Below are 14,918 nucleotides of genomic sequence, written 5' to 3'. Positions count from 1 at the left end.
AAGTATCTAGCTTATGTGTTATTCCAGACCAAAATCTACCCCAGCTTTTTATATGAGCAGACGTATCGCCTGATGGTAAGCAATAGCCGCCGCTTATGGACTCTCGAAACACCAGAGGCGTTACAATTGCGTTGCCGGTCTTTTGGTAGGAATTTAAGGATTGTTGGGAAAGAGGGGATTGGGAAGTGGATGATTGCGCCTCCGGTAACCTCACTCACACACCGCAAGCGTTGTTTCACGTCGGTTTTCTGCTCGGCCGTGGTATCACTCCGGTCGAGCCGGCCCAGCAGTGCCGAAGCATGGCGAGCCCACACTTTGTATACGTAAACATTCTCCTTTCATCCTGATTCAATCAGCCGTTTTGACGTAATTGAGGAACAAACATACAAACGCTCACAATTATAATAATAGTAAAATTAATAGGATAAATAATAAGACGCATTATTAACAAAACAAAGCTAAACAATAATTAATAAAAAAATAAAAACAAAAAAACCGGACTCGCCCGAGTATCTGTTGTTGCGTCATTATATTGATGTGCGAGTGAAACAACACTATCGATGTGATATAGCTGTCTCTGTCGCACATAACGAGAATATTATCGCAAAAAATCTTACGCTTTACTACGATAAAAGGTCACGGAATGGGATTTGAACCTAATCTATACTAATATTATAAAACTGAAGAGTTTGTTTGATTGTTTGTTTGTTTGAACGCGCTAATCTCCGGAACTACTGGTCCAATTTAAATAATTCTTTTTGTGTAGGATAGCGCATTTATCGAGGAAGGCTATAAGTTAAAACATCACGCTATGACCAACAAGAGCTAAGCAGAGCGAGTGAAACTGCGTGGAAGTAGTATATTATAAATGTTTGTGTGCATGTTTGTTACTCAATCACGTCAAAACGGCTGAAGGGATCGGGATGAAATTTGGAACAGAAAAAGATTGTTGTCTGTAATAACACGTAGGCTACTTTTTATCCTTCAGGAACGCAGGTGAAACCGTTGGCAGCATTTATATTCATCAATCCCCATCAATCCTCATCGCCCGATGGCGATTGCTTACCATCAGATGATCCGTCTGCTCGTTTACCGGTTTATACCATTAAAGAATGACGTATGAAAGAGCCAAGCGTAAGTTTTCTTACGTCATTATTTATGTGTAGAGTTGTAAACAGACTTGATTGAAAGGTCGCAAGGCTTGGGTTTGGTTTCCGGATATTAAAGTATTTATTGTAAAAGGTGAGTGACGTTACTTACACCTTTTATTCTACCTAGCTGGTTTACCGGGGCTCCGGCTCGAAAAGCAGGAGTAGGAACGGGGTGGTTTTTAGTCAGTAAGAGTCTGACACTCCCTCTCGCCTCGCCCAAGGCGGGAGAAGTCATTAGATGATTTTCCCCTCAAAAACAAAAAACAAAGGTTTGTTGGGGAATCGGGGATTGGGAAGATTTGGAAGGGTGGTAATTGGGCCTCCGGTAACCTCACTCACACAACGATATAAAGTCATAATAAACCTACGACATATTAATTTACTAGCTACTCGTACAGTTTCACCTCTGCTCGACTCCTATTGATTACAGCGTGATGTTTTATAGCCTATAGCCTTGCTCGATAAATTGACTATCCAACACAAAAATAATTATTCAAATCAAACCAGTAATTCCGGAGATTAGCACGTACAAATAAATAAACAAAATCTTTAGCTTTATATCTATAGATACGGAAATTGGAAAACATGGGAAATACCTTTCTACCTTGCGGTCATAACTTCAAATCCTGTTTAGGTCATTACATAATTTGGTAATTCCATATTTTGGAGCTTAGTAAGGTTCTATATTTTGTTTTGATAACTATTAGGACATTGTGGTCGACGTCTTAATGTAACAATCGACAAAACAACTGCATGGTTGGCGCGGTGGCTGGGCAACTGGCTGCCGTGCAACGTGTAGCGGGTTCGATTCCCGCACGGACCAATTTTTTGTGTGATCCACAAATTGTTGTTTCGGGTCTGGGTGTCATGTGCATGTGAAATTGTAGGTATGTTTGTAAACGCACCCACGACACAGGAGAATATCATAATGTGAATTGTGAGGCAACGTTTTTTTTGGCGGCAATTGCTACCATTAGGTGATCCGCCTGCCGACTTAGTTATAGTTACCTTAAAAAAAAAACTCAATCACGTCAAATCGGCTGAAGGGATGGGGATAATATTTGAAACAGGGGTGGATTATGGCTAATTTTAATCGCATGGGAACGCGAGCGAAGCCAGAAGGCTTGGCAGAATATGGTTAAACATAAAAATCCAGTAGGGCTACTCCGGTTCTCGAATGCGAAGTTTCGTTTAATCTTCGGCCGTAGGTTTATTGATTTACTAATAGAATTACTTAAAATAACGTTTTATTTTTAATTTCATATCAAAACCTATTTATTTATCTTCATTTTATTCGTTCATTTTTGTTCACGAAAGTTCGCAATAAATAGAATTGTAGTATGCAATCTGCGAAGTTTCGGACGAAACTTCGTTTTTCATTGAATTAGAGTAGACCTCCTGGTCTTTGACTGAGAATTTCCAATGAAGCAAGGTAATATTACATGAATATTGGGTTTTACTATTTTGTAACAATTGTGTGGTGACTTGGATTACAACCGAGTCGGCGTGTCCGGTATTTGGCAATAGGCTACATGCTATTTCTCTAAGTACCTATACTTATCTACCTAATAATATTTCAAAGCTGTTTTTTTTTATATCACCATTGCATCCATGCGAAACTGGGGGAGGGGTCGCTAGTACTTCACTACATAGTATAAAACAAAGTCGCTATTTTTGTCTGTTTGTCTGTACGCTTAAATCTTTAAAATTACGCAACGGATTTTGATGCGGTTTTTTGTAATAGATAGAGTGATTCAAGAGGAAGGTTTATATGTATAATACATGTATAATATATCACCATTGCACCCATGCGAAGCTGGGGCGGGTCGCTAATACTAATACATAAAGCTGAAGACTTTGTTTGTTTGAACGTGCTAATCTCCGGAATGACGAGTTCGAATTGGATAATTATTTTCGTGTTAGATTGTCTATTAATAGGGGCCGGCTATGGGCTATAAAACATCACGCTACGATCTATAGGAGCCGAGTAACCATGTAAGTTGTGATTATTAAGTCTATGTACATAATTTAGTAGCTTTTACCAACGGTTTCACCTACGTTAGTGTGGAATAAAAAATAGCCTTGTGTTATTCTAAACCATAATCTAAACCTGTTTCAAATTTCATGATACGACGATATCTTGGTCAATAGATAGAGTGATTCAAGAGGAAGGTTTATATGTATAATACATGCTTAATATATCACCATTGCACCCATGCGAAGCTGGGGCGGGTCTACAATATTACATGAATTTTCCGGGTGGACTGTACAGCGTGATTGAGTAACAAACAAACACATAAACACACAAACTTTCTCACAAATCAATTAATAAAAAAATTAATTAAACAAGCCACAATAAGACAGAGTAACATATTTAGTTTGGCGCGAGCATAATTGTATTCTCGGAATTCGGCCGCCACATGGCTCTACGTTACTCATCAATTATAATACTTATACTATACGGTATATGTATAGGTTATTTTTAAACCCGCCATTCTTATAACAGCGAGTTCAATTCTTGTAGTGGGTGTGAACCACGATACCAGCAAGGAACAGCTCTTTGTGTGACTCGATGTACTATGTAGCTATGCTTCGAAGATGTTTTAGACAACAGAGAGTAAAGTTCCCTAAGTAAAGCAGTATCCTCCGATCAGGCGAGGTGATCGTGCCTGGCGGGCTTTCTGCCCAACTGTTGTTCGTTGGGATTGTCTATCCATGTTTATTCGCATGTACACTTCACATGTGCGATGTATGGTTTATGACGTCATCCGTTGATTTGCTCGTCGATAGTCTATGTGCGACTTCTGCCATCTGTCACTTGTCAGGTGTTGCCACAATTTAAAGGTTTTTTTAAAGGGGAAAATCATCCAATGACTTCTCCCGCCTTGTTGAAACGAGAGAGAGTGCCAGACTCTTACTGATTAAACACCACCCCGTTCTTACTCCTGCTTTTACCTCCTCCTCCTGCGACACGCCATACGCTAAGCTGTGAAACTAGTATGTGACCATTTTCACCGATACTAAGCTATGTAGCTGCGAGGAAGATGCGCAGCTCGAGTATGCGATGTATCGATAGTAGAGAAGCAGATAGCACGCATCTTTCCATATAAAAAACATAGCTTAGCTGAACCCGTTTCCACCAGTGTTAAGCTATGTGTACCAATGAATATGATTGGTGGAAGCCAAACGCATCCACAGCAACGTAGCATAGCACATCTCTGGTGGAAAAACATCCTAAATCCAGTCGAATCGACAATCGTGCTGAAATAATATACATATTATTTCATGACATGTCTCTCCGAAGCATTTTCGAACAAAACATATAAGAGTCTAAAGACATATTAAATTAATCGATTTGTTAAAAAACATTACATTCATTCATTAGGTATATTTATATCCCGTACGTGCGGCGTGTCGCGTTCCGCGCGCGCCTCAAACAGTCATCAGATCACCACAGATGGGGCCCAGAAGGGCTGACGCCTCATCCGGAGTTGCGAACTACCTAGCGGGTTTACCGGGGCTCCGGCTCGAAAAGCAGGAGCAGGAACGGGGTGGTGTTTAGTCAGTAAGAGTCTGACACTCCCTCTCGCCTCGCCCTGGCGGGAGAAGTCATTGGATGATTTTACCCCCTTAAGCATTTTCTAAATACGTATGAAATTAATTGTTCTGTTTAAAAAAACCGGCCAAGTGCGAGTCGGACTCGCCCATGAAGGGTTCCGTAGCAGCAAGTAGATGACATAATATAAAAGTTGTAAAATAACTTGGTTTTACATAGTGTTTGTATGAACGACAAAGTTATATTTGCGGTTTTTGAAAATGTTTTATTTCTTAAAAACTAATAATGATATCTTGTTCAAACCAATTTTCGTTTGTAGTTTCCATTGAAATCTACAGCATATATTTTTTTCAGTTTTCCTACTCTCTTATTTTGAAAGTTAGAGGGGAATAGGACGAAACGTGATTTTAGGAACCTTCATGTCTTTTTTAAAGACCTATCTATAAACACCCATCACGTATATGATAGCTTTTTTTTTTTTTTTTTGAGGGTGGAAAATCATCCAATGACTTCTCCCGCCTTGGGCGAGGCGAGAGGGAGTGTCAGACTCTTACTGACTAAAAACCACCGCGTTCCTACTCCTGCCCGTCGAGCCGGAGCCCCGGTAAACCCGCTAGGTAGTCCGCAGCTCCGGATTAGGCATCAGCCCTACTGGGCCCCATCTGTGGTGGTCTGATGGCTCTCTGAGGCGCGCGCAGAACGCGACGCGCCGCACGGATATGTTAGCTGGCTACGGAACCCTAAAAATGTAACAATTTGTATACAACTTATAACTAAGTGTAATCAACTAGTGTTGACAGTGTCATAGCTTATCACATATCCTATTAAACATATGGGTCATAGGTCGATATTTCGTATAGTTAGCGGCGGGTTTTTCCTCCTAAACTGTTGATGTGAATAACTACCGCCTAATACGGATTACTCATATTTTCCTTGAATAAGATTTAACGGAAGTTAATCAATAAACTGCCTCGTGTGATCGCAAGTGCGACTGTAAGGCAGGTTATTGATTCTCGGGTTCGATTCCCAGGTCGGGCAAAGTATTACTCTTTTTGTGTTTTTTTTTCGGTTTTTCGAAAAATTTTCCCTAGTAGCACGGAGTCTGGAATTGTGTCCAGTATATGGCAATAGGCTCACCCCCTATTACATGGAACTTATAACACAAATTGTGAAAAGTGTGTGTACATTGTATAGCGGCATTACGTGCCGTAACGTATCAAAATTGTACCTTTAGTGGACAAATTTCACAATATTGCTGTTTTGACTTCACATGTGACCTCTATACTATTTTGGCCGGACTTTAGACGTTGCCTAATTAGGACTTATTAGGCATTGTTTGCCTTCACCAATTTTAGTCATTATTTACTATTTAATTTATAGGCTCACCCCCTATTACATGGGACATATAACACAAATGGTGAAAAGTGTGTGTACATTGTATAGCGGCATTACGTGCCGTAATGTGCACCTCTGCCTACCCCTTCGGGGATAAAAAAGGCGTGAAGGTGTTGTTGTAATCTGTGATTTTGAGGTCAAATTGTATCCTTGAAACACCAAAAAACTTGAGAATGTTTTACCTGAGTATCGAACCCGGATCCCGTTGCTCGGTACTCGACCGAGGTAAACAAGTTACTTGCTACATCTAAATTAATATTGTAAAGCTAAAGAGTTTGTTTGTTTATTTATACCACAGAACTACAGGTCTGCATTGAATAATAATTAGTTTTGGGTTAAACTAGCGATCCGCCCCAGCTTCGCACGGGTGCAATAGTGATATATTATGCCCCCCAAACATGGGCTCATTAGATCTTAAGACGGGATATGTACCATATTTATTTATGTCTATGAGTTTCCGATATTTCGGCACTGTTACAAGCGCCATGATCACGGATGAACTGGAGTATATGCGGGTGGATGTTTATGAGCAGACAAATCGGTCTACCCTCTTTCTAGTTCGTTTTTTGCTGATTCCGCTACCACTGTCACTTGTATCACTCACATATAAATATCCCGTTTTAAGTTCTAATGATATTACTAGTAACCATGTCAGTTTAATAAAAAAGGTTAATTTAAAAAACCAAAAAATCCGACTGCGTTTCTTTATAACATGAAAATGAAAAAACCCTAAAACAAGAGAGTCATCGTAAAATTGAAGCAGTCGGGACCCATTCTAAATATGAAGACTTAGTGAGGGCACATAAGGCTGGCTTTCTAGAATTGGTAACACCCTCCTTCTGGGGCAGTCGGGTAAAAACTTATATGGGCTCACTGTTATAGCATCGGTAAGACCCCTCTTTGAGGCTTGAGAGATAGGGCGGGCATAAGCCATTGGATGATTTTCCCCCCTCAAAATAAGGGGGGCCCTAACAATTTTTATACGGGGTCCCGCCAAGGTGAGCTACACCACTGTAACTAAGTAAATATTGCCAAAATTGCCTTCAGAAATAGGATCTTCCAAAAACGGCAGTGACCTTTTCTTAAAGGACTTAGGATTTTCCATATAGGTACATATGAGAGTGTAACTATATATAAACAATTATGCAAGTGTTGCGGCTAAACGGTATATTTATTATTTACTTTAAGATTCAATATTTACTAAGTGGTTTTATTTTATCAGATGGTCAAATTTAAGTGTGGGAGAGCCATGTTTCCGCACTGCTGGGCCGGCTCGACCGGAGTGATACTACGGCCGAGCAGAAAACCGACGTGAAACAACGCTTGCGTTGTGTTTCGTTGTGTGAGGTTACCAAAGGGCCTACTACCTAATCTCCCTAATCCCAAATAACAAACAATCCTCAAATTCCTAACCTCCAAAAGGCCGGCAACGTACTTGTAACACTGGTGTTTCAAGTGTCCGCTGATTGCTTACCATCAGGTGGTCAGTCAGTTTGTTTACCAGCTTATACGTTAAAAAAATATAAGCAATCAGCCCCTGCCATGGACACTCAGGGGAAGAAAACTTCGTGAAGAAACCTGACCTTATAATTTCTGATCATAAGTTTGAAATCACCAACCCGCATTGAACAAGCTTGGTGATTAATGCTCAAACCTTCTCCGTGTGAGAAGAGGCCTTTGGTCAGCAGTGGACACTTATAGGCTGTTATTTATGGAATGAGTCTTAAACCTGATTAACTAGTTAATTACCTAAGTATGTAATTAAGATTATGTAATTAATTGTAATTTTATCCTTCAATAGGTACCTACTTGAATTATACTGCTCAATTAATTACTATAAGGAAAAATAACTTCATAATTATTGTAATTATGAATGATTTTATATAAAATAGGTAAATAAATAAATACATACAGTATGTGTATCTTATCTATAATATAAAAATAAGTCAGGTTTTCCTTCCTGACTTCACGAACCGCTTTCCATGGTTTTGCATTCGTTGGAAAGGTCTCGGGCTCAAAGAAAATTTTAGTAAAATTCAAGAGAAAAGTAGGAAAACAGGGAAGTAAGGTTTGGGAAGATTGGGATTAAGGTAATTGGGCCTCCGGTAACCTCACTCACACAACGCAAGTATTGTATCAATTCAGTTTTCTGCTCGGCCGTGATATCACTCCGGTCGAGCCGACAGCAGTGCCGAATCACTTATAACCACTGTAAATCGATTATACAGTTACAAGTACAAAATCGATTATATTACACCACCATCGAGTAGCTACCAACTGAATTATTATTGGTTGGTCGTGAACGCAAACTTGCTAATTCCGAGAATCGAACGCCGGTACGCAAGGTCAGCGGCCGAGCGTTTATCTGGTGAGTGACAGATGAATCTTATTTTAAGAGAAATATGTTTCATTTTCCTTGATGGGGTAGGCAGAGGTAGTTACCTCGTACCTTTTTTTGAGGGTGGAAAATTATCCAATGACTTCTCCCGCCTTGGGCGAGGCGAGAGGGAGTGTCAGACTCTTACTGACTAAAAACCACCCCGTTCCTACTCCTGCTTTAAGCCGGAGTCCCGGTAGTTTCCTCGTCTATTTATTTTAATAATTTTAAAGGCTTCGCCCGCATTCCTGTAGGATAGAAAGTAGCTCATGTGTTATTTGTTTATGGTGTAGGGGCAAAAGTACAGACGGGAAACCTGATACCTGCAACACCAGAGGAGTCACAGGTGCTTTGCTGGCTATCCAGAGTTATTCCTAATCTTCAGTCATTTTGACGTGATTGAGTAACAAACATTGATTGAAAACTGCACGGTTGGTGCTGTGGCTGCCGAACAACGTGTAGCGGGTTCGATTCCTGCACGGAACAACTCTTTGTGTGATCCACAAATTGTTGTTTCGGGTCTGGGTGTCATGTGTATATGAACTTGTATGTTTGTAAACAAACCCACGACACAGGAGAAATCCTAGTGTAGAGCAACGAACGAAAAAAACATCATGAGGAAACCTGGGTTTATAATTTCTAATTATAAGATTGAAATCGCCAACCCGCATTGAGCAAGCGTGGTGATTAATGCTCAAACCTTCTCCGTGTGAGAAGAGGCCTTTGGTCAGCAGTGGCCACTTTTAGACTGTTTATGATGATGACACACATTTATAACATTACTAAGATGTCCAGACAAAAAAACTGATATGTGTTAATTACTTTACTTATCACAAATAGGTACTAATAAAAGAAACATATCTACCAATCAGGAGTCTGCATACCGTATCGTATGAGCAAGTGCATTCAAAACATGTCTGTCATTGACTTAACACGACGTATGTATGTATGTATTATACATAGACACACACATACGTACAATACTGATAAATTTTTCAATGTAAACAAGTTCAAAAACTGCCTCGTTGGCCGAGTGGTTGCAAGTGCGACTGCCGGGCAAGGGGTCTCGGTTTCGATTCCCGGGTCAGGCGAAGTATAAAACATCACGCTACGATTAATAGGAGCCCAGCAGTGAGTGAAACCGCGCGGGAGTAACTAGCTTGCTTTTGTAGGGGACAAAATCATCTAATGTCTTCTCCCGCCTTGGCCGAGGCGAGAGAATCAGGCTCTTACTGACTAAAAACCACCAAGTTCCTACTCCTGCTTTTCGAGCCGGTAAACCCGCTAGGCAGTCCGCAGCTCCGGATCAGGCATCATCCCTACTGGGCCACATCTGTGGTGGTCTGATGGCTCTTTGAGGCGAGTGCGGAACGTGACGCGCCGCACGCACGGGTCTGATTCTGGTCGGGCGGTGAGCTACCCTTGCTCGCCTTACAAACCCGCACTTACGGTGGCCAAATATCGTCCCGCGATCCCCGATAGCTTGCATAAGGAATTGTTAGTATGTATGTGTCAAGGTGATAATGACTATCACTGCGGTCGAGACGACAGAACAGTGTCGAATCATCTCTCTCTCTCCCTCTCTCTCTCGTGCAAAGATAAAGATAGCCTTCTAACCTCAGTCGCGAAAAAGTGTAGATAAAATTAAACTCAGTATTCCCCGCGACTTCGCAGACGACTTTCCTAATGTAACAATTCAGATTCAGATTTTTGGGATGCTTCCAACTACTATGACTAATAAAATTGAGATCAATAACTACTTAGTTTTATAAATTTATAAACTGACATGGTCACTAACACTAACATTAGAACTTGAGACGGGATATTTACCATGTTTATTTATGTCTATGAGTTTCCGATATTTCGGCACTGTTGCAATAATAGTTTTATTTTTTACTCTTTTGTCTTATTTATAACTTTCATTGTCTTTTTCATTTAACCATGCCGCATCGCGACTGATGCTAATCGATTTTTTATGGTATAAGCCGGTAAACGAACAGACGGATCATCTGATGGTAAACAATCGCCGCCGCCCATGGACGCCCAAAACAACAGAGGCGTTACAAGTGCGTCGCCGGGCTTTTGGGGGTTAGGAATTTAAGCGTTGTTGGGGAATCGACAGAGGAAGGGGGTTTAATTGGATCTCCACTACCGTCACTCACACAACGAAACACAACGCAAGCGTTGTTTCACGCCGGAGTACAGCTCGGTCGTGGTATCACTCCGGTCGAGCCGGCCCAGCAGTGCTGAAGCATGGCGAGCCCGCACTTAAATGTATGTTTATTACTCAATCACGTCAAAACGGCTGAAGAGATCGAGATGATATTTGGAACAGGGGTAGATTATGGTCTGGAATAACACATAGGATACTTTTTATCCCACGGGATTGAAAACGAAGTCGCTAGCAGAAGGTATTTGCAAAAATAAAATGATTAGCAGAAAGTGGGCGTGTCCATATTTTAATCTAGACTACAAGCACAGCTATTTTTGGATTTTACTAAACCTAACTAACTTACTAGTTAACCTAACTAGAACCTTCTAATAATTATATGTTTCTTACTGTTTCACCTTTTTTTTAAGAGGGGGAAAATCATCCAATGACTTCTCTCGCCTTAGGCGAGGCGAGAGAGAGTGTCAGACTCTTACAGACTAAAAACCACCCCGTTCCTACTCCTGCTTTTTAAGCCGGAGCCCCGGTAAACCCGCTAGGTAGTCCGTAGCTCCGGATTAGGCATCAGCCCTACTGGGCCCCATCTGTGGTGGTCTGATGGCTCTTTGAGGCGCGCGCGGAACGCGACGCCGCACGCACGGGTCTGGTTCTGGTCGGGTGGCAAGCTACCCTTGCTCGCCGTCCTAAATATGATACTGAGATACGGTTGCATGCGTTGTTGCGACTGGGCAACCTGGCTGCCGCGCAATATGTATGTGGCAGGTTTCGATCCCCGCACGAAGCAACTGGGTGTCATATCGTATGTGAACTTTTATGTCCTACGTGACCGTTTCCACTGATACTAAGCTATGTAGCTGTGCGAGGAAGATGCGCAGCTCGAGTATGCGATGTATCGATAGTTAGTCCAGAGAAGCACATCCGTAGTACGCATCTTTCCATATAATATGCATCAATTTAGCTTAACTGAGTCCGTTTCCACCGGTGCTTAGCTAAGTTATAGCTTAACTAAGTTCTGTGGCTTTACTTATTATTCTGTGGCTAAGTCTACCAATGAATATGATTGGTGGAAGCCAAACGCATCCACAGCAACGTAGAATAGCACATCTCTGGTGGAAATACACTAAAAACATTTTATTTTGTTGAAAATCAACTGTTTTTAAGTAAAAAACCGACTATCTGTCTATTATAACAATTAGTTAATCTATAAAACCATTAAGTTTTTGTTACGTTTAAAATCATCATAAAATCACCATTATTTTTCATCGAAACACGCATTTAAAAGCGACAAAACACAGAGAAATCTTTGAACAAATAGAAATACTATGTTACAACATAACCCCCCTCCTATGAAGTCGGTTAAAACGCTATGGCATTGCGAAGTAACTACTTAAGTCATAAGAAAAACAACATACCTTTTTAAAACGCCTTGACTAACGAAACAATTTCAATGATTATATTCACTTATTTTAACTTTTAAACACTATATAAGTTGTTTTTAGCACTCAAACATAACACTATAACATTTTAAGTCTCATTTTGTTAAACATCACATAGTTTTATTAGTTATTTACGTAAATATATTAGGTTTTATACTCTCACTACGTTTTCACACAAGCGCCAACGTCAAGCGACGTCATAGACTGGCGGACATTGTTTTCATTTTCTCGGTGTTGCCGCGCTTAAATTCTAATTTGCCTGTGGCATAGATTATAAATAGTCGTAGCGGAGAAGTGATGTCAGAAATAAAATTATAGTTGTGTGGTGTTGCTTGTGTTGTAATAATTAATGGAATATGAAATTCTTTATTTTTTGTTTTTATAAATTTCTCTACGTAAGAGGGTTTGCCATAATCTCCGCAGGCAGGCGGGTTGGAGATTGCAGTGTAAAAGGTTCAGGTTTATCAGAGAGCGCTGCTGCACAGTCTCTGTCAAATTTGTAGTCACTTAGTCGGGTATACCACACCCGCAGAAAGAGCAAAGGTGGTGACAAATATCATTTCATATAGACGTATCACACTAATATTATAAATGTGAAAGTTTGAATGTTGTTGATGAAGTTGTTCGTCAATCACGCCAAAACTGCTGACTGGATTGTGATGAAATTTGGTAAACAGACAGGGTATGAACCGACTTTATCTCTCAGGTACGCGCGAAACCACCGGCAGAAGCTATAAATAAATATGATAAATTATATTTATTTCTGTAAATAGATTATAAAATAACACTTTTAAACGTCAATATTTCAAATAGAAAGGTTGATGAGGCCGGCTAGTACGAAAATAAAAATTAAATGATGGGATTAATGATTCTGTTTCATCAGATTTATATTAAGAACTTAATAACAAGGTAGGTACATATAATACAATATAATCATTTACAATAAAAATAGCTTTGGTCATCCTGCTTTTTGACAAGAAAATTAAAAAATCTTAAAGATGATTAATTTAAATTACTATAAAATTATCTACAAGATTATATTTTTTGTAAACGTCTTTATTCAAATATGCACAAATTAGGCAAAATATTTTACGCCTGGTATCATTACACCGAATCCTGTTCTTCGAGTAAATTGAGACGGATATAACAACTACCACGCAACTCATTCATTTACAACAACCCTTACTACATTGACATAAAGCTCAAAATCCTTTATTTTTTCACACAAATAACTTTGTAAGAAACATGACTTTGTTGAATAATACAATTTTAATTTGCAGTTGTTGTGGTACTTATGTCAAGGTATTAAGGTTGATAATGCTTTGTGTGGTTAGTAAGATAGTAAAAGGGTTGGCAAACATGTTTCTTAGTATGAAATTGAGGTCTTACTACGGTCGCGTCCTCGTGTTTGCAAAATCGCAAATTAAACGCCATATCGGTCGCCATCTTGAATTTTATTGTTGAGCTGTCAATTTGTTCACTTCTAAGCAACGTCACGCCTTTTATCCCCGAAGGAGTAGGCAGAGGTGCTCATTACGACACGTAATGCCGCTATACAATGTACACCCACTTTTCAACATTTGTGTTATAAGTCCCATATAATAGGGGGTGAGCCTATTGCCATATATTGTTATGTACCTGTGCGAGGAAGATGCGCAGCTCGAGTATCCGATGTATCGATAGTAGCCATCCTAGCATAGCACATCTCTGGTGAAAAGCAGCCTAAAGGAAAGAACTACACAATTTTAATAGAAACCAAATTCCATGCTTTTTTTTGAGGAGAGAAAATCATCCAAAGTGTGTGCTCGCCATGCTTCGGCACTGCTGTGTCGGCTCGACCGGAGTGATACCACGGCCGAGCTGTACACCGACGTGAAACAACCACAGCGTTGTGTTTCGTTGTGTGAGTGAGGTTATCGGAGGCCCAATTCCCCCCTTCCCAATCTTCCCAATCCCTAATTCCCCAACAACCCTTAAATTTCTAACCCCCAAAAGGCCGGCAACGCACTTGTAACGTCTCTGGTGTTTTAAGTGTCCATGGGCGGCGGCGATTGCTTACCATCAGGTGATCCGTCTTCTACCGACTTTATACCACAAAAAAAACATATTGGGGAACACACAAAGAGTTGCTCCGTACAATCTTTTATCAGAAAGAGACGCGGTGTTGACATAATAATATGTAAGTAGTCTACTTATGACTTAATATTTAACAGATGTTTGTCTAATAGTCGTCAAGTAATTAGGTATGTTAAGCCATAATTAATATTTTTTCTAAGAACATGTAAATGTCTGGGAAAATCTATTTTCCAATATATCGACGTGATGTTAGCGAGTGGGTTTTTACGTCATAATTACTATAATCTATCAACAAACTATGTTATTTACAAATAGTTAAACTTATTAACGTATAAGCCGGTAAACGAGCAGACGGATCACCTGATGGTAAGCAATCGCCGCCGTCCATGGACACTTGAAACACCAGAGGCGTTACATGTGCGTTGCCGGCCTTTTGGGGGTTAGGAATTTAAGGGTTAAGTTCTAATGATAGTGTTAGTGACCATGTCACTTTAAAAACTTATAATTTAAGGGTTGTTGGGGAATCTGGGATTGGGAAGATTGGTAACCTCACTCACACAACGCAAGCGTTGTTTCACGTCGGTGTACTGCTCGGCCGTGGTATCACTCCGGTCGAGCCGGCCCAGCAGTGCCGAAGCATGGTTCTCCCACACTTAAAATTTGAAATCTACGTAGATAAAGATAGTTTGTATGATAATTTCGAAATTGTAAAACCCAATAAGCGTTCTGACCTCGCGGTTGGGTATTTTAGACCACA

The 14,918-nt window shown here is 40.3% G+C and overlaps 1 protein-coding gene across 1 annotated transcript in view; it reads right to left on the bottom strand.

Annotated features, from left to right (window-relative positions):
- The window catches only part of LOC118281105 (toll-like receptor Tollo), a 42,526-nt gene extending 30,229 nt beyond the window's left edge, over positions 1–12,297 (bottom strand). The window contains exon 1 of the mRNA XM_035601566.2: positions 12,062–12,297. The gene's annotated coding sequence lies outside the window, so the exon portion shown is untranslated. The remainder of the gene's footprint in view (positions 1–12,061) is intronic.
- Between the last annotated feature and the right edge of the window lie 2,621 nt (positions 12,298–14,918).

The sequence above is a fragment of the Spodoptera frugiperda genome, chromosome 19 (assembly GCF_023101765.2).
Source record: "Spodoptera frugiperda isolate SF20-4 chromosome 19, AGI-APGP_CSIRO_Sfru_2.0, whole genome shotgun sequence".
In the NCBI taxonomy this organism is placed as follows: Eukaryota; Metazoa; Arthropoda; class Insecta; order Lepidoptera; family Noctuidae; genus Spodoptera; species Spodoptera frugiperda.
The sequence above is the reverse complement of the archived record's forward strand: the minus strand, read 5'-3'. Positions and strand labels throughout refer to the sequence as shown.